Genomic DNA, 18,729 nt, shown 5'->3' with positions numbered 1-18,729 from the left:
CCTTCGGGTCTATAGTTATTAGCTAGATGGCTTCTTCTCTCTCTTTGGATCTCAATACAAAGTTCTCCTCGATTCTCTTGGAGATCTATTCGATGTAATCTTCTTTTGCGGTGTGTTTGTCGAGATCCGATGAATTGTGGGTTTATGATCAAGATTCTCTATGAACAATATTTGAATCACCTCTGAATTCTTTTATGTATGATTTGTTATCTTTGCAAGTCTCTTCGAATTATCAGTTTGGTTTGGCCTACTAGATAGATCTTTCTTGCAATGGGAGAAGTGCTTAGCTTTGGGTTCAATCTTGCGGTGCTCGATCCCAGTGACAGAAGGGGAAACAACACGTATTGTATTGTTGCCATCGAGGATAAAAAGATGGGGTTTCTATCATATTGGTTGAGTTTATCCCTCTACATCATGTCATCTTGCTTAAAGCGTTACTCTGTTCTTATGAACTTAATACTCTAGATGCATGCTGGATAGCGGTCGATGTGTGGAGTAATAGTAGTAGATGCAGGCAGGAGTCGGTCTATTTGTCACGGACGTGATTCCTATATACATGATCATACCTACAAATTCTCATAACTATGCTCAATTCTATCAATTTCTCGACAGTAATTTGTTCACCCACCGTAATACTTATGCTCTTTGGGAGAAGCCACTAGTGAAACCTATGGCCCCTGGGTCTATTCTTTATCATATTAATCTACCGTTATTTATATTACCGTTTATTTTGCTTTCTTTACTTTTAGTCTTTATCATAAAAAATACCAAAAATATTATCTTATCATCTCTATCAGATCAAACTTTTGCAAGTGGCCGTGAAGGGATTGACAACCCCTTTATTGCGTTGGTTGCAAGGTTCTTATTTGTTTGTGTAGGTACGTGGGACTTGAGCATGGTCTCCTACTGGATTGATACCTTGGTTCTCAAAAACTGAGGGAAATACTTACGCTACTTTACTGCATCACCCTTTCCTCTTCAAGGGAACACCAACGCAGTGCTCAAGAGGTAGCAAGAAGGATTTCTGGCGCCGTTGCCGGGGAGTCTACGCACAATTCAAGACATACCAAGTACCCATCACAAACTCTTATCCCTCGCATTACATTATTTGCCATTTGCCTCTCGTTTTCCTCTCCCCCACTTCACCCTCACCGTTTTTTCGCCCTCTTTTCCGTTCTCCTTTTTTTCCGCTTGCTTCGTCGTTATGGCTAGTCCTTTATCTACTCCTTTGTCTCCCGAGTTCGAAGTTCTTCACTTCAAATAAAAACAAGGAGAAAGTCTAAAATATGCTTGGTATAGGATGATAGAATCCAATCGTGGTTGCACTAAGGGAGATTTCAAGGTTTTACTTCGCAATTTTTATGCTGGGCTAACCATATCCCATAGACAATCCTTGATTTTGCCGCCAAAGGGAATTTTATTGAAACTGATCCGAGTTTTGCTTATGAAATTATAGAGGGGATAGTAGAAATAATTCCCCCACAAAAGGTACCAACTCTTACTCAAGAGGGGTCCCAAATCTTAGAAAAACTATGCGAATTGCAAAAGTCTCTTGAACCTCTTAAAAATGTTGGAGGAAACCTTAATCGCATGAATACCTTGATTACACTTTGCAACAAGCGGTTGGATGCGCTAGATCTAAGAATCTCCGAATATGAAGGGAAATGTAAGGAACCTCCCGGATTCGAGCATAACTCCACAAAAAAGATAAATACCAAAGAGGGTAATACTTAGATCTATCCTTGCCTTTATGCCTAGCTAGGGGCGTTAAACGATAGCGCTTGTTGTGAGGCAACCCAATTTTATTTCAGTTTTTTTGCTTTTGGTTCTGTTTAGTAATAAATAATACATATAGCTTCTGTTTATATGTGGTTTTTTGTTTTAATTAGTGTTTGTGCCTAGTGAAACCTATAGGATCTTCTTGGATGATAGTTATTTGATCTTGCTGAAAATTCCATAAACTTTCTGTTCACGAAAACAATTGTTCAAAATCACCAGAACGTGATAAAATACTGATTCCAATTGCAGTAGATCAATAAACAAATTATCTAGGTCTTCCTATTTTGGTAGATTTTTCTGAGCTACAGAAGTTTGCGTTAGATACAGATTACTACAGACTGTTCTGTTTTTGACAGATTCTGTTTTTCGTGTGTTGTTTGCTTATTTTGATGAATATATGGCTAGTAAAAGAGCTTATAAACCATAGAGAAGTTGGAATACACTAGGTTTAACACCAACATAAATAAAGAATGAGCTCATTACAGTACCTTAAAGTGGAGGTTTGTTTTATTTCGCTAACGGAGCTCATGAGATTTTCTGTTGAGTTTTGTGTTGTGAAGTTTTCATGTTTTGGGTAAAGATTTGATGGATTATGGAACAAGGAGTGGCAAGAGCCTAAGCTTGGGGATTCCCAAGGCACCCCAAGGTAAAATTCAAGGACAACCAAAAGCTTAAGCTTGGGGATGCCCCGGAAGGCATCCCCTCTTTCGTCTTCGTCTATCGGTAACTTTACTTGGGGCTATATTTTTATTCACCACATGATATGTGTTTTGCTTGGAGTGTCTTGTATGATTTGAGTCTTTGCTTTTTAGTTTAACACAATCATCCTTGCTGTACACACCTTTTGAGAGAGACACACATGATTCGGAATTTATTAGAATACTCTATGTGCTTCACTTATATCTTTTGAGCTATATAGTTTTTGCTCTAGTGCTTCACTTATATCTTTTAGAGCACGGTGGTGGTTTTATTTTATAGAAATTATTTGATCTCTCATGCTTCACTTATATTATTTTGAGAGTCTTAAACGGCATGGTAATTTGCTTTAAATGTGAAATTAGTCCTAATATGATAGGCATCCAAGATGAGTATAATAAAAACTTCCATATTGAGTTCATTGAATATCGTGAGAAGTTTGATACTTGATAAGTGTTTTGAGATATAAAGGTGGTAATATTAGAGTGTGCTAGTTCAGTAATTGTGAAATTGATAAATACTTGTGTTAAGGTTGGCAAGTCCCGTAGCATGCACGTATGCTAAAAGTTGTGTGCCAAATTGGACGCATAAGGTGTTCTTTTATTGCTTTCCTTATGAGTGGCGGTCAGGGACGAGCGATGGTCTTTTCCTACCAATCTATCCCTCTAGGGGCATGCGTAGTAGTACTTTGCTTCCAGGGCTAATAAACTTTTGCAATAAGTATATGAGTTCTTTATGACTAATGTGGGTCCATGGATTATACGCACTCGCACCCTTCCACAATTTTCTAGCCTCTACGGCACCGTGCATTGCCCTTTCTCACCTTGAGAGTTGGTGCAAACTTTGCCGGTGCATCCAAACCCCGTGATATGATACGCTCTATCACACATAAATCTCCTTATATCTTCCTCAAAACAGCCACCATACCTACCTATCATGGCATTTCCAAAGCCATTACCAGATATATTGCCATGCAACTTTCCATCATTTCGTTTATTATGACATGCTTCATCATTGTCATATTGCTTTGCATGATCATGTAGTTGACATTGTATTTGTGGCAAAGCCACCATTCATAATTTTTTATACATGTCACTCTTGATTCATTGCATATCCCGGTACACCGCTGGAGGCATTCACATAGAGTCATATTTTGTTCTAAGTGTTGAGTTGTAATTCTTGAGTTGTAAGTAATTAAAAGTGTGATGATCATCATTATTAGAGCATTGTCCCATGTGAGGAAATGATGATGGAGACAATGATTCCCCCACAAGTTGGGATGAGATTCCGGACTAAGAAAAAGAAGAAGAAAAAAAGAGGCCAAAGAAAAGAAAATGAGAGAGAAGGCCCAACAAAAAAATGAGAGAAAAAGAGAGAAGGGACAATGTTACTATCCTTTTTCCACACTTGTGCTTCAAAGTAGCACTGTGAGCTTCATGATAGAGAGTCTCATATGTTGTCACTTTCATATACTAGTGGGAAATTTTCATTATAGAACTTGGCTTGTATATTCCAATGATGGGCTTCCTCAAAATGCCCTAGGTCTTCGTGAGCAGGCAAGTTGGATGCACACCCACTTAGTTTCTTTTGTTGAGCTTTCATATATTTATAGCTCTAGTGCATCCGTTGCATGCCAATCCCTACTCCTCACATTGACATCAATTGAAGGGCATCTCCATAGCCTATTGATTAGCTGCGTCAATGTGAGACTTTCTACCTTTTTGTCTTCTCAGATAACCCCCATCATTATACTTTATTCCACCCATAGTGCTATATCCATGGCTTGCGCTCATGTATTGCGTAAGGGTTGAAAATGCTGAAGCGCGTTAAAAGGTATGAACCAATCGATCGGCTTGTCATCGGGGTTATGCATGATGAGAACGTTTTGTGTGACGAAATTGAAGCATGGCCTAACTATATGATTTTGTAGGGATAAGCTTTCTTTGGCTATGTTATTTTGATAAGACATAATTTCTTGGCTAGCACGTTTGAAGTATTATTGTTTTTATGTCAACATTAAACTTTTATCTTGAATCTTTCGAATCTAAATATTCATGCTACAATAAAAAGAATTACATTGAAAATTATGCTAAGTAGCATTCCACATCAAAAATTCTGTTTTTATCATTTACCTACTCGAGGACGAGCAGGAATTAAGCTTGGGGATGCTTGATACGTCTCCAACGTATCTATAATTTTTGATTGTTCCATGCTATTATATTATCTGTTTTGGATGTTCAATGGGCTTTATTATACACTTTTATATCATTTTTGGGACTAACCTATTAACCGGAGGCCCAGCCCAAATTGCTGTTTTTTTGCCTATTTCAGTGTTTCGAAGGAAATGAATATCAAACGGAGTCCAAACGGAGTGAAACCTTCGGGAACGTGATTTTCGGAACAAACGTGATCCAGAGGACTTGGAGTGGACGTGAAGCAATCAACGAGGAGGCCACGAGGCAGGGAGGCGCGCCTGCCGCCCACCCTCGTGGGCCCCTCATAGCTCTCTTGACCGACCTCTTTCGCCTATATATACTCATATACCCTGGAAACATCATAACAGGAGCCGAATCCCTATTTTCACCGCCGCAACTCTCTGTACCCGTGAGATCCCATCTTGGGGCTTTTCCGGCGCTCTGCCGGAGGAGGCATTGATCACGGAGGGATTCTACATCAACACCATAGCCTCTCTGATGATGTGTGAGTAGTTTACCTCAGACCTTCGGGTCCGTAGTTATTAGCTAGATGGCTTCTTCTCTCTCTTTGGATCTCAATACAAAGTTCTCCTCGATTCTCTTGGAGATCTATTCGATGTAATCTTCTTTTGCGGTGTGTTTGTCGAGATCCGATGAATTGTGGGTTTATGCTCAAGATTATCTATGAACAATATTTGAATCTCCTCTGAATTCTTTTATGTATGATTTGTTATCTTTGCAAGTCTCTTTGAATTATCAGTTTGGTTTGGCCGACTAGATAGATCTTTCTTGTAAAGGGAGATGTGCTTAGCTTTGGGGTCAATCTTGCGGTGCTCGATCCCAGTGACAGAAGGGGAAATGACACATATTGTATTGTTGCCATCGAGGATAAATAGATGGGGTTTATATCATATTTCTTGATTTTATCCCTCGACATCATGTCATCTTGCTTAAAGCGTTACTCTGTTCTTATGAACTTAATACTCTAGATGCATGCTGGATAGCGGTCGATGTGTGGAGTAATGGTAGTAGATGCAGGAAGGAGTCGGTCTACTTGTCATGGATGTGATGCCTATATACATGATCATACCTAGATATTCTCATAACTATGCTCAATTCTACCAATTGCTCGACAGTAATTTGTTCACCCACTGTAATACTTATGCTCTTGAGAGAAGCCACTAGTGAAACCTATGGCCCCCGAATCTATTCTCTATCATATTAATCTACCGTTATTTCTATTACCGTTTATTTTGCTTTCTTTACTTTTGGTCTTTATCATAAAAATACCAAAAATATTATCTTATCATCTCAATCAGATCTCACTTTTGCAAGTGGCCGTGAAGGGATTGACAACCCCTTTATCGCGTTGGTTGCAAGGTTCTTATTTGTTTGTGTAGGTACGTGGGACTTGAGCGTGGTCTCCTACTGGATTGATACCTTGGTTCTCAAAAACTGAGGGAAATACTTACGCTACTTTACTGCATCACCCTTTCCTCTTCAAGGGAAAACCAATGCAGTGCTCAAGAGGTAGCAAGAAGGATTTCTGGCGCCGTTGCCGGGGAGTCTACGCACAAGTCAAGACATACCAAGTACCCATCACAAACTCTTATCCCTCGCATTACATTATTTGCCATTTGCCTCTCGTTTTCCTCTCCCCCACTTCCCCCTCGCCGTTTTGTTCGCCCTCTTTTCTGTTCGCCTTTTTTTTCTCTTGCTTCGTCGTTATGGCTAGTCCTTTATCAACTCCTTTGTCTCCCGAGTTCGAAGTTCTTCACTTCAAACAAAAACAAGGAGAAAGTCTAAAATATGCTTGGTATAGGATGATAGAATCCTATTGTGGTTGCACTAAGGGAGATTTCAAGGTTTTACTTCGCAATTTTTATGTTGGGCTAACCGTATCCCATAGACAACTCCGTGATTTTGCCGCCAAAGGGAATTTTATTGAAACTGATCCTAGTTTTGCTTATGAAATTATAGAGGGGATAGTAGGAATACTTCCCCCACAAAAGGTACCAACTCTTACTCAAGAGGGAACCCAAATCTTAGAAAAACTATGCGAATTGCAAAAGTCTCTTGAACCTCTTAAAAATGTTGGAGGAAACCTTAATCGCATGAATACCTTGATTACACTTTGCAACAAGCGGTTGGATGCTCTAGATCTAAGAATATCCGAATATGAAGGGAAATGTAAGGAACCTCCCGGATTCGAGCATAACTCCACTAAAAAGATAAATACCAAAGAGGGTAATACTTAGATCTATCCTTGTCTTTATGCCTAGCTAGGGGCGTTAAACGATAGCGCTTGTTGGGAGGCAACCCAATTTTATTTCAGTTTTTTTGCTTTTGGTTCTGTTTAGTAATAAATAATCCATATAGCTTCTGTTTAGATGTGGTTTTTTGTTTTAATTAGTGTTTGTGCCAAGTGAAACCTATAGGATCTTCATGGATGATAGTTATTTGATCTTGCTGAAAATTCCAGAAACTTTCTGTTCACAAAAACAATTGTTAAAAATGACCAGAACGTGATAAAATACTGATTCCAATTGGAGAAGATCAATAAACAAATTATCTAGATCGTCCTATTTTGGTAGATGTTTCTGAACTACAGAAGTTTGCGTTAGATACAGATTACTACAGACTATTCTGTTTTTGACAGATTCTGTTTTTCGTGTGTTGTTTGCTTATTTTGATGAATCTATGGCTAGTAAAAGAGCTTATAAACCATAGATAAGTTGGAATACACTAGGTTTAACACCAACATAAATAAAGAATGAGTTCATTACAGTACCTTAAAGTGGAGGTTTCTTTTATTTCGCTAACGGGGCTCATGAGATTTTCTGTTGAGTTTTGTGTTGTGAAGTTTTCATGTTTTGGGTAAAGATTTGATGGATTATGGAACAAGGAGTGGCAAGATCCTAAGCATGGGGATGCCCAACTCACCCCAAGGTAAAATTCAAGGACAACCAAAAGCTTAAGCTTGGGGATGCCCCGGAAGGCATCCCCTCTTTCGTCTTCGTCTATCGGTAACTTTACTTGGGGCTATATTTTTATTCACCACATGATATGTATTTTGCTTGGAGCGTCTTGTATGATTTGAGTCTTTTATTTTTAGTTTAACACAATCATCCTTGCTGTACACACCTTTTGAGAGAGACACACATGATTCGTAATTTATTAGAATACTCTATGTGCTTCACTTATATCTTTTGAGCTATATAGTTTTTGCTCTAGTGCTTCACTTCTATCTTTTAGAGCATGATGGTGGTTTTATTTTATAGAAATTATTTGATCTCTCATGCTTCACTTATATTATTTTGAGAGTCTTAAACAGCATGGTAATTTTCTTTAAATGTGAAATTAGTCCTAATATGATAGGCATCCAAGATGAGTATAATAAAAACTTCCATATTGAGTTCATTGAATATTGTGAGAAGTTTGATACTTGATAAGTGTTTTGAGATATGAAAGTGGTAATATTAGAGTGTGCTAGTTGAGTAATTGTGAAATTGATAAATACTTGTGTTAAGGTTGGAAAGTCCCGTAGCATGCACGTATGGTAAAAGTTGTGTGACAAATTTGACGCATAAGGTGTTCTTTTATTGCTTTCCTTATGAGTGGCGGTCGGGGACGAGCGATGGTCTTTTCCTACCAATCTATCCCTCTAGGGGCATGCGTAGTAGTACTTCGCTTCCTGGGCTAATAAACTTTTGCAATAAGTATATGAGTTCTTTATGACTAATGTGAGTCCATGGATTATACGCACTCTCACCCTTCCACAATTTTCTAGCCTCTACGGTACCGTGCATTGCCCTTTCTCACCTTGAGAGTTGGTGCAAACTTCGCCGATGCATCCGAACCTCGTGATATGATACGCTCTATCACACGTAAACCTCCTTCTATCTTCCTCAAAACAGCCACCATACCTACCTATCATGGCATTTCCATAGCCATTACGAGATATATAGCCATGCAACTTTCCACCGTTTTGTTTATTATGACATGCTTCATCATTGTCATATTGCTTTGCATGATCATGTAGTTGACATTGTATTTGTGGCAAATCCACCATTCATAATTTTTTATACATGTCACTCTTGATTCATTGCATATCCCGGTACACCGCCTAAGGCATTCACATAGAGTCATATTTTGATCTAAGTGTTGAGTTTTAATTCTTGAGTTGTAAGTAATTAAAAGTGTGATGATCATCATTATTAGAGCATTGTCCCATGTGAGGAAAGGATGATGGAGACTATGATTCCCCCACAAGTCGGGATGAGATCCGGACTAAGAAAAAAAAGAGGCCAAAGAAAAAAAAGAGAGAGAAGGCCCAACAAAAAAAAGAGAGAAAAAGAGAGAAGGGACAATGTTACTATCCTTTTTCCACACTTGTGCTTCAAAGTAGCACCGTGATCTTCATGATAGAGAGTCTCATATGTTGTCACTTTCATATACTAGTGGGAAATTTTCATTATAGAACTTGGCTTGTATATTCCAATGATGGGCTTCCTCAAAATGGCCTAGGTCTTCGTGAGCAGGCAAGTTGGATGCACAGCCACTTAGTTTCTTTTATTGAGCTTTCATATATTTATAGCTCTAGTGCATCCATTGCATGCCAATCCCTACTCCTCACATTGACATCAATTGATGAGCATCTACATAGCCTATTGATTAGCCGCGTCAATGTGAGACTTTCTACCTTTTTGTTCTCTCACATAACCCCCATCATTATACTTTATTCCACCCATAGTGCTATATCCATGGCTTGCGCTCATGTATTGCGTAAGGGTTGAAAAGGCTGAAGCGCGTTAAAAAGTATGAACCAATTGCTCGGCTTGTCGTCGGGGTTATGCATGATGAGAATGTTTTGTGTGACAAAATTGAAGCATGGCCTAACTATATGATTTTGTAGGATAAACTTTCTTTGGCTATGTTATTTTGATAAGACATAATTGCTTCGTTAGCATGTTTGAAGTATTATTGTTTTTATGTCAACATTAAACTTTTATCTTGAATCTTTCAGATCTAAATATTCATGCCACAATATAAAGAATTACATTGAAAATTATGCTAAGTAGCATTCCACATCAAAAATTCTGTTTTTATCATTTACCTACTCGAGGACGAGCAGGAATTAAGCTTGGGGATGCTTGATACGTCTCCAACGTATCTATAATTTTGTATTGTTCCATGCTATTATATTATCTGTTTTGGATGTTCAATGGGCTTTATTATACACTTTTATATTATTTTTGGGACTAACCTATTAACCGAAGGCCCAGCCCAAATTGTTGTTTTTTTGCCCTATTTCAGTGTTTCGAAGGAAAGGAATATCAAACGGAGTCCAAACGGAATGAAACCTTCGGGAACGTGATTTTCGAAACAAACGTGATCCAGAGGACTTGGAGTGGACGTCAAGCAATCAACGAGGAGGCCACGAGGCAGGAAGGCGCGCCTGCCCCCCCCCCTGGGCGCGCCCCCACCCTCGTGGGCCCCTTGTAGCTCTCCTGACCAACCTCTTTCGCCTATATATACTCATATACCCTGGAAACAACAGAACAGGAGCCGAAACCCTATTTCCACCGCCGCAACCTTCTGTACCCGTGAGATCCCATCTTGGGGCCTTTTCCGGCGCTCCGCCGGAGGGGGCATCGATCACGGAGGGCTTCTACATCAACACCATAGACTCTCCGATGATGTGTGAGTAGTTTACCTCAGACCTTCAGGTCCATAGTTATTAGCTAGATGGCTTCTTCTCTCTCTTTGGATCTCAATACAAAGTTCTCCTCGATTCTCTTGGAGATCTATTCGATGTAATCTTCTTTTGCGGTGTGTTTGTCGAGATCCGATGAATTGTGGGTTTATGATCAGGATTATCTATGAACAATATTTGAATCTCCTCTGAATTCTTTTATGTATGATTTGGTTATGTTAGCAAGTCTCTTCGAATTATCGGTTTGGTTTGGCCTACTAGATTGATCTTTCTTGCAATGGGAGAAGTGCTTAGCTTTGGGTTCAATCTTGCGGTGCTCGATCCCAGTGACAGTAGGGGAAACAACACGTATTGTATTGTTGCCATCGAGGATAAAAAGATGGGGTTTATATCATATTGGTTGAGTTTATCCCTCTACATCATGTCATCTTGCTTAAAGTGTTACTCTGTTCTTATGAACTTAATACTCTAGATGCATGCTGGATAGCGGTCGATGTGTGGAGTAATAGTAGTAGATGCAGGCAGGAGTCGGTCTACTTGTCACGGATGTGATGCCTATATACATGATCATACCTAGATATTCTCATAACTATACTCAATTCTATCAATTGCTCGACAGTAATTTGTTCACCCACCGTAATACTTATGCTCTTGAGAGAAGCCACTAGTGAAACCTATGGCCCCTGGTTCTATTCTCTATCATATTAATCTATCGTTATTTCTATTACCGTTTATTTTGCTTTCTTTACTTTTAGTCTTCATCATAAAAATACCAAAAATATTATCTTATCATCTCTATCAGATCTCACTTTTGCAAGTGGCCGTGAAGGGATTGACAACCCCTTTATCGCGTTGGTTGCAAGGTTCTTATTTGTTTGTGTAGGTACGTGGGACTTGAGCGTGGTCTACTACTGGATTGATACCTAGGTTCTCAAAAACTGAGGGAAATACTTACGCTACTTTACTGCATCACCCTTTCCTCTTCAAGGGAAGAACAATGAAGTGCTCAAGAGGAAGCAGTTGCTGCTCTGCTCTTGCTCTCGGTCCCCCACCTAGTTTGCTCTTGCTCGCGCTGCTGCTCTCGCTCTTTCTCTTGCTTGCGCTGCTGCTCTTGCTCTTGCTCTTGCTTGCGCTGCTGCTCTACTCTTGAGCTTGCTGCTGCTGCACGAGCAGCAGATCCTGCTCTCGCTCGAGCCCCTGCAGCTGCTACCCAAGATCCTGCTACATGACCAGCTGCCCCGGCTCTCGCACGAGCTGCTGCGCCGGGCGCTGCTTCTGCTGCTACTGCTTTTCTGCTACTAGTGCGTTCAGTTTCGACAATAAAATTTAGTTTTGACAGAAAAATTTAGTTTCAGCAGTTAAATTCAGTTTCGACAATTAAGTTCAGAGATGAGCGGCTGATGTATTTTACATCTAGCACTTTGTGGTTATGTATTTTACGTCATCTATTGGAGATGCTATTAGAATTCCACTCAGGTTAACGTTGTCTCTCTTGTCATGCTTCAGCCTTGCCGTTGTACAACTCAACGGAGCTGCTCCAATGACGAAACCGTCCATCATAGCGGAGCAGTACCCCCGGCTCCATCTCCAGACGCCTAAGATCTTCTTCCCCTCCTTTGACAGCCAAATCAGCCGGAGCATCCTCACCGACCAACCCAATCACGTTGAGATCGACATGGCTTCGCCAAAGGGGTTGTACACTTGTTGCATCACTTTTTTACTCTACATGTTATATATATTGTGCACCGAGCACACATAGTAACGTGAAATACAATTAGTTTCTCCTACTATATGACAAGTAGTGAGGTACCAGGCAACTTAGCTATCCATGATGGACTCTCTTGAACGCCATCATTATTTATCAGTGCGCGTTTGAGCTGTGCATTTGTAGATGGGCCTGGGAGTTGAGCTAGTAGGGCAGTGGCCTGGGTCCAAAGTAGTAGAAGTAGCACAAATTATTTTTTTGAGTGTAGGCTTTTCCTTGCTCATGCCTGCCTACTAGAATCGCCAGTGCTTGAAAGGAAAAGTGAAGGAAAAACATTGGAATTGGAAAGTTTCCTATGGTACTACTATTCATGCCTTTGGTTCAAAGGAATGGAGCAAAGGAAAACTGTAGGATTTGTTCCTTTAGTGTCTCCTTGAAAGAAAAACCGTAGGAATTTTAATATCCACTTGTCCTCCTTTTCAAATTCCTATTCATGAAGCACAAGACTAAGAGATACTAGCATAATAGCATTATAACCGTACATTTTCTTGTGGTTTGACTTAATCTCACCATGCTTCTTTGCATCCTGTGATCTTCCAATTCTTGTGAACCAAACACCTAGATTGGTAGAAATCCTGTGTTTTTAAATTCTCTATTTTGCATGTGCATGCCTATCCTATTCCTGTGTATTTCCTATCCCTGCATTGTTAGAATCCTCAAATTCAAACAAGCCCTTACACAATTACTTCTGTTACAGATATGTCTCAAAGAAAACCTTGTGTGGTTTGTCCCACTCCTGCTGCGCTGTGTTCCACCCCAGCTCAGATGCTCCAACGACGGAAGGGTTCACCACAGCAGGGATCCGCCCTCCAGACTGTCTTTTGCCGCCTCAGATCTTCTTCCTCGCCGCCGGCAGCCACGACAACTGCATTACCATCATCAACTGAGTAGATGACCTTGCAGACTACACGGGTCCGCAAGAGAGGTCGCACTCTTTCGTGTCTGCTTTTGATACGTCTCCAACGTATCTATAATTTTTGATTGTTCCATGCTGTTATATTATCAATCTTGGATGTTTTATAATCATTTTATAGTCATTTTATATAATTTTTGGGTACTAACCTATTGACATAGTGCCAAGTGCCAGTTGTTGTTTTTTCCATGTTTTTTACATCACAGGAAATCAATATCAAACGGAGTCCAAATGCCACAAAACTTTACAAAGATTTTTTATGGACCAGAAGGAAGATATTGGGCCCTGGTTGCACCTGGGGGGAGTCTCAAGGAGGGGACAACCCACCAGGGCGCGCCAGGAGGCCCAGGCGCGCCCTGGTGGGTTGTGCCCACCTCGGGTGCCCCCCGGACCGCCTCTTTGCTCTATAAATACCCCAAAAATACCAGAACCCTAGGGAAGTCGACGAAATATTCATCCAGCCGCCGTAGAGTCTAGAACCACCAGATCCAATCTAGACACCATCTCGGATGGGGTTCACCACCTCCACTGGTGCCTCTCCGATGATGCATGAGTAGTTCTTTGTAGACCTTTGGGTCCTTAGTTAGTAGCTAGATGGCTTTCTCTCTCTCGATGAATTCTCAATACAATGGTCTCTTGGAGATAGATACGATGTAACTCTTTTTGCGGTGTGTTTGTTGGGATCTGATGAACTTTGAGTTTATGATCAGTCATATCTTTTTATATCCATGGAAGTTATTTGAGTTTCTTGGATCTCTTATATGCATGATCAGTTATGGCCTCGTATTTCTTCTCCGATATTTGGATTTCGTTTGACCAACTTGATCTATTTATCTTGCAATGGGAAGAGGTGCCCGGTAGTGGGTTCGATCTTACGGTGCTTGATCCCAGTGAAAGAAAGGGAACTGACACGTATGTATCATTGCTACTAAGGATAAAAAGATGGGATCTATATCTACGCAATAGATAAACGGATCTTGTCTACATCATGTCGTCGTTCTTATTGCATTACTCCGTTTTTCCATGAACTTAATACACTAGATGCATGCTGGATAGCGGTTGATGTGTGGAGTAATAGTAGTAGATGCAGGCAGGAGTCGGTCTACTAATCTTGGACGTGATGCCTATGTAATGATCATTGCCTGGATATCGTCATAATTATTTGAGGTTCTATCAATTGCCCAACAGTAATTTTTTTACCCACCGTTTGCTATCTTTCTCGAGAGAAGCCACTAGTGAAACCTACGGCTCCCGGGTCTTCTTCTTCCTCATATATTTGCTTGCGATCTACTTTTCCTTTGCATTTTTATTCAAATTTATTAAACCAAAAATACAAAAATACTTTGGTGCACTTTATTTTATTTGCGATCTATTATTTCAATCAATTACAATTTCTGGCATCGTTACCCGAAAGGGATTGACAACCCCTTTAACACGTCGGGTTGCGAGGTGTTGTTATCGGTGTGCAGGTGCTGTTTACGTTGTGTTGCTTGGTTCTCCTACTGGTTTGATAACCTTGGTTTCTTCACTGAGGGAAATACCTACCATCGCTTTGCTGCATCATCCCTTCCTCTTTGGGGAAATACCGACATAGTCCTAGCAGACAGGAGCTTTTCTGGCGCTATAGTCAGAGAGCAATCAGCTTACGTTATGCATCGCTTAATATGATGACATGCTACTTTATCGTCCTGTTCACCTATTAGACTCCAAGTCAGGTCCAAACTAATGCTCAAACTTGAGTTTTTAAATTGTTGTGGGTACATATTGGGGCAGCAAGCAATACTATATGTCTACTATCTGGTTAATCTCGGGTGTCTACTTGAGTTTCATGTTAGGTGGAAACAAACATTAAAGGAGCAATTATGTGTATTTTCTAACTAAAGTTATTATCTGCCTGCTATAATTGGTTGTGGTCTATCCATAATTTGCTACCATCACTCTGGATTTGTGCATGCACTCCTTACATAATCTTACTATGTTTTATTCCTATGCATGTCAATTATTGTACACAATGGAACTGAACATGTAGAGAAAAAGAGACGAGCCTTGCGTGGCAATAATATTTCATGCAGACATTGCTCCATGGTGGGTGCAAAGGCAGCCCCCCTCCACCCATTTCGGATTGTAATCAAGAGGAAGATAACTGTTCCAAGGGGGATTCAGAAGGAGAAGACCACTCCTATTTACCCCCTGAGGTGTTCGCTCTAACTTGGCATGTTGATGTTGGTAATATCATGCATATGGTGCCTTGCATTGGTTACTTTATACATCAAATATGTCATCTGCTTAGTTTAGACATGCTTTGTGTGAATGCCACCTGTTTAGTTTCTTTACCGTATATGTGAATCATGCAATGCCATCTTGTTTAGCCACACATCATATATGTGAATTTTGCAATGCCACCCTGGTTAGCCAGTCATCTTATATGTGAATTATATCATGCCATCATTTTTTATCACGTATTAAATTTGTCAACAATTTTGGTACATTCAATTACTCTTCATGTGCATCAGCCATTTGACACGGTTATGGAAAAATCTGGAGTGGAAACAAGGTCTTCAGAGCAAACAATGCTATCTGATGAAGCGCATGTCTTGCTGGTTACGGGTAGCTCCTTAGAGGAGGATTCAGAGACAGATGACCAATCCTATTCCCCCCCCCCCCTGAGGTGCATGCTCTAACTTGGCAGGGTTATATTGCTCATATCATGCATATGGCATCTTGCATTGGCATGTCATTTGCTTAGTTTAGACATGCTTTGTGTGAATGCCACCTGTTTAGTGTCTAATTACCATGTATGTGAATTTTGCAATGCCATCTTGTTGCAAGACATTATATATGTGAATTATGCAAGCTATCTTGTTGCAAGGCATTATGTCTGTGAATTATGCAATGCCATGCTGTTTAGCCAAGCGCCATATATGTGAATTATATCATGCTATCCTTTTTTTGTATTACTCATTGCATTTGTCGACAATGTTTGTATATTCAACTGCTCTTCTTGTGCATCAGCCATTTGAATTGGTGATGGAGAAATCTGGAGTGAAAACAAGGTCTTCAAAGCAGACAATGCTACCTGCTGAAGCGGATATCTTGCTGGTTACAGATAGATTCTCAGAGGAGGATTCAGAGGCAGATGACCAATCCTATTATCCCCCGTAGGTGTATGCTCAAACTTGGCAGGGATATATTACTCATAGCATGCATATGTTGTCTTGTAATGCTTAGTTTTTACATCATATACACAATATTGAATGCCATCTCCTTAGTTGACACATCATATATGCGATTGCCATCTGCTCACTTGCTTAGTATATAAATCATATATTTGAATTATATAATGGCATGATGTTTACATAGATAGCATGTATCTGAATTATGGCATGCCAACCCATTTTCTCAAGACATAATATAGTTATATCATCTCATCCTGTTTATATAGTCATCATATTTTGAATTATGTCGCTCTACCCGTGAATTATATCATGACATCATGTTTCAATCAACAGCATGTTTGTGAATTATGGCATGCCAACCACTTTAATAGGCACATCGTATAGTTATATCATGTCATCCTGTTTACATAGTCATCATATTTTGAAGTATGTCATTCTATCATGTTTAGTTACCATCATACATGTGAAATTGTGTCATGCTATCATGTTTAATTAGCCATCATATATGTGAAATTATGTCATGCTATTCTTTTTGGTTAGACAACATAAATGTGAATTATTTCATGCCCTGTTTTCTTCCCTACTATCCATTGCACATGTTGTAAGTGCATCTAGTGCCCCTTAGTGATTTTGGTGTATTGAAGACTTATAGGTTAAGGGACTAATGCGTTTGTGAGTGTACACAGATCTATAAGTCTATGAGGAGTTTGATAATTACAAAGAAAGTCGACCCCTAAAAATTAAGTTCTTCGACTGAAGACTTTGGATTTCTGAAGACTTTGAAGGTGAAGAAATTGGTGTGACCTTGAAGACTTGGTATTCATTTGAGGAATATGAAGCGTGAAGACTTTTGTTTTCGTAGTTTCATTTTCTCTTTCTTGAGTCATAGGAAACACCGTACTGTTAAAGGGGGTCGAGGAAATACTAAGGAAAAATTTCCATGTGATGCTCAACTCAAAATCCTACACCTACCAATCCCTTCGAGTGAAGCCATTGGAAATCTCATACAGTTCAGTCATATTCTTCAGTGACAGAGACGAAGTTCTTCTGGTCCCTGAGGAATTTGTTCTGACCGAGGAGTTAGGAATTCGCCAGTGCGGATTGCCTACACAATGAGGAACATGATAGCCCTGAGGAATTTGAACCTCAAATTTCCGACCGTTGCTGTGCTATGCGCCAGCTGTCCCAAAATATCTACCCACCTAACGGTCATATCATTGAAGGGCATTTATGTCTTATCATGCGGGCTGCTCCCTAGGCTATAAATAGCCGCCCCTACAACCACTAGCTGGTTGGCTGCTCCGAGAGAAACTGACACTTGTCATTTGAGAGCATCCCATCCTCCGAGGACTTTGAGCGAAAATCATCAAGTGAGGAAAACCCCAAACCCAAACACCTACAAACCCAAAGTGATTGAGCATCACTGAAGAGATTGATCCTGCATGGATCCGATGCTTCTTACCTTTGAAGATTGTGCTTCTTCCAGACGGTTAGGCGTCATGGTCTAGAGCATCCAAGAGGAAATTGTGGATCGCCGAGTGACCGAGTTTGTGAAGGTTCGGAAGTCACCTAAAGACTTACCATGAGTGATTGGACGAGGTCTGTGTGACCTTAGTTCAAGGAGCATACGGTGAGGACTGTGTGTCCGGGACTGGGTGTCCTCAGGTTTAAATACCTAGCCGCTCCAACCAGACGTACAACTGAGACAGCAGTTGGAACCGGTCTACCAAATCATTGTCTTCACCAAGCCAACCGGTTCTATTTCCTCAACTCTTTCATTTCCTCATTCCCGTGTTGTGCAATTGTTCATATCTGTGTTTGAAGACTTTGACTGAAGACTTTCTAATTTCCTCACTTCAATTTCCTCAGTCTATTTGTCTTCATCCTGTGTTATCCCGTGTTTACGCTTTCTGTACTCTGTGCTTGTTTTCATTTCATCATGATGACTATGCTTGTGTTCTGCTATGCATACTTTTGAGTACTTATTCCGCTGCAAGTAGTTCTTCGCTAAGGAATTTCCTCACCCACAAATTCCTCAGTTAAGAAGTTATAAAAATCGCCTATTCACCCCCCTTCTAGTCGATATAACACACTTTCAATTGGTATCAGAGCAGGGTACTCCCTTGTTCTGTGTGATTTTGGTTTAACCACCTGGAGTTTTAGTTGTGTCGACCGCATGTATGATCAAGGTCTCTGTTGGGTGTCCTACCTTCGATGGGACGGACTACCCCTACTGGAAGAATAAGATGCGAATGCATCTTAAGGCAATTGATAATGATCTCTGGTATGTTGTGGAAAAAGGTGTTCTCTCTGTCTCACCCTCACTGAACGCTGTCGACGTGAAGAGATTCAAGCAACTCGATTCTCAAGCAAAGAATATCATATGTGGCCATCTGAGAAAAGGACAGTATGGAAGAGTGAGTGCTTTGGAAACTGCTAAGCTTATTTGGGATAGGCTATCCAAAGTACATGAAGGAGTCTCAACACAG

Source organism: Triticum aestivum, chromosome 2D (assembly GCF_018294505.1).
Source record: "Triticum aestivum cultivar Chinese Spring chromosome 2D, IWGSC CS RefSeq v2.1, whole genome shotgun sequence".
Taxonomy (NCBI): domain Eukaryota; kingdom Viridiplantae; phylum Streptophyta; class Magnoliopsida; order Poales; family Poaceae; genus Triticum; species Triticum aestivum.
Note: the sequence above shows the minus strand (reverse complement) of the source record.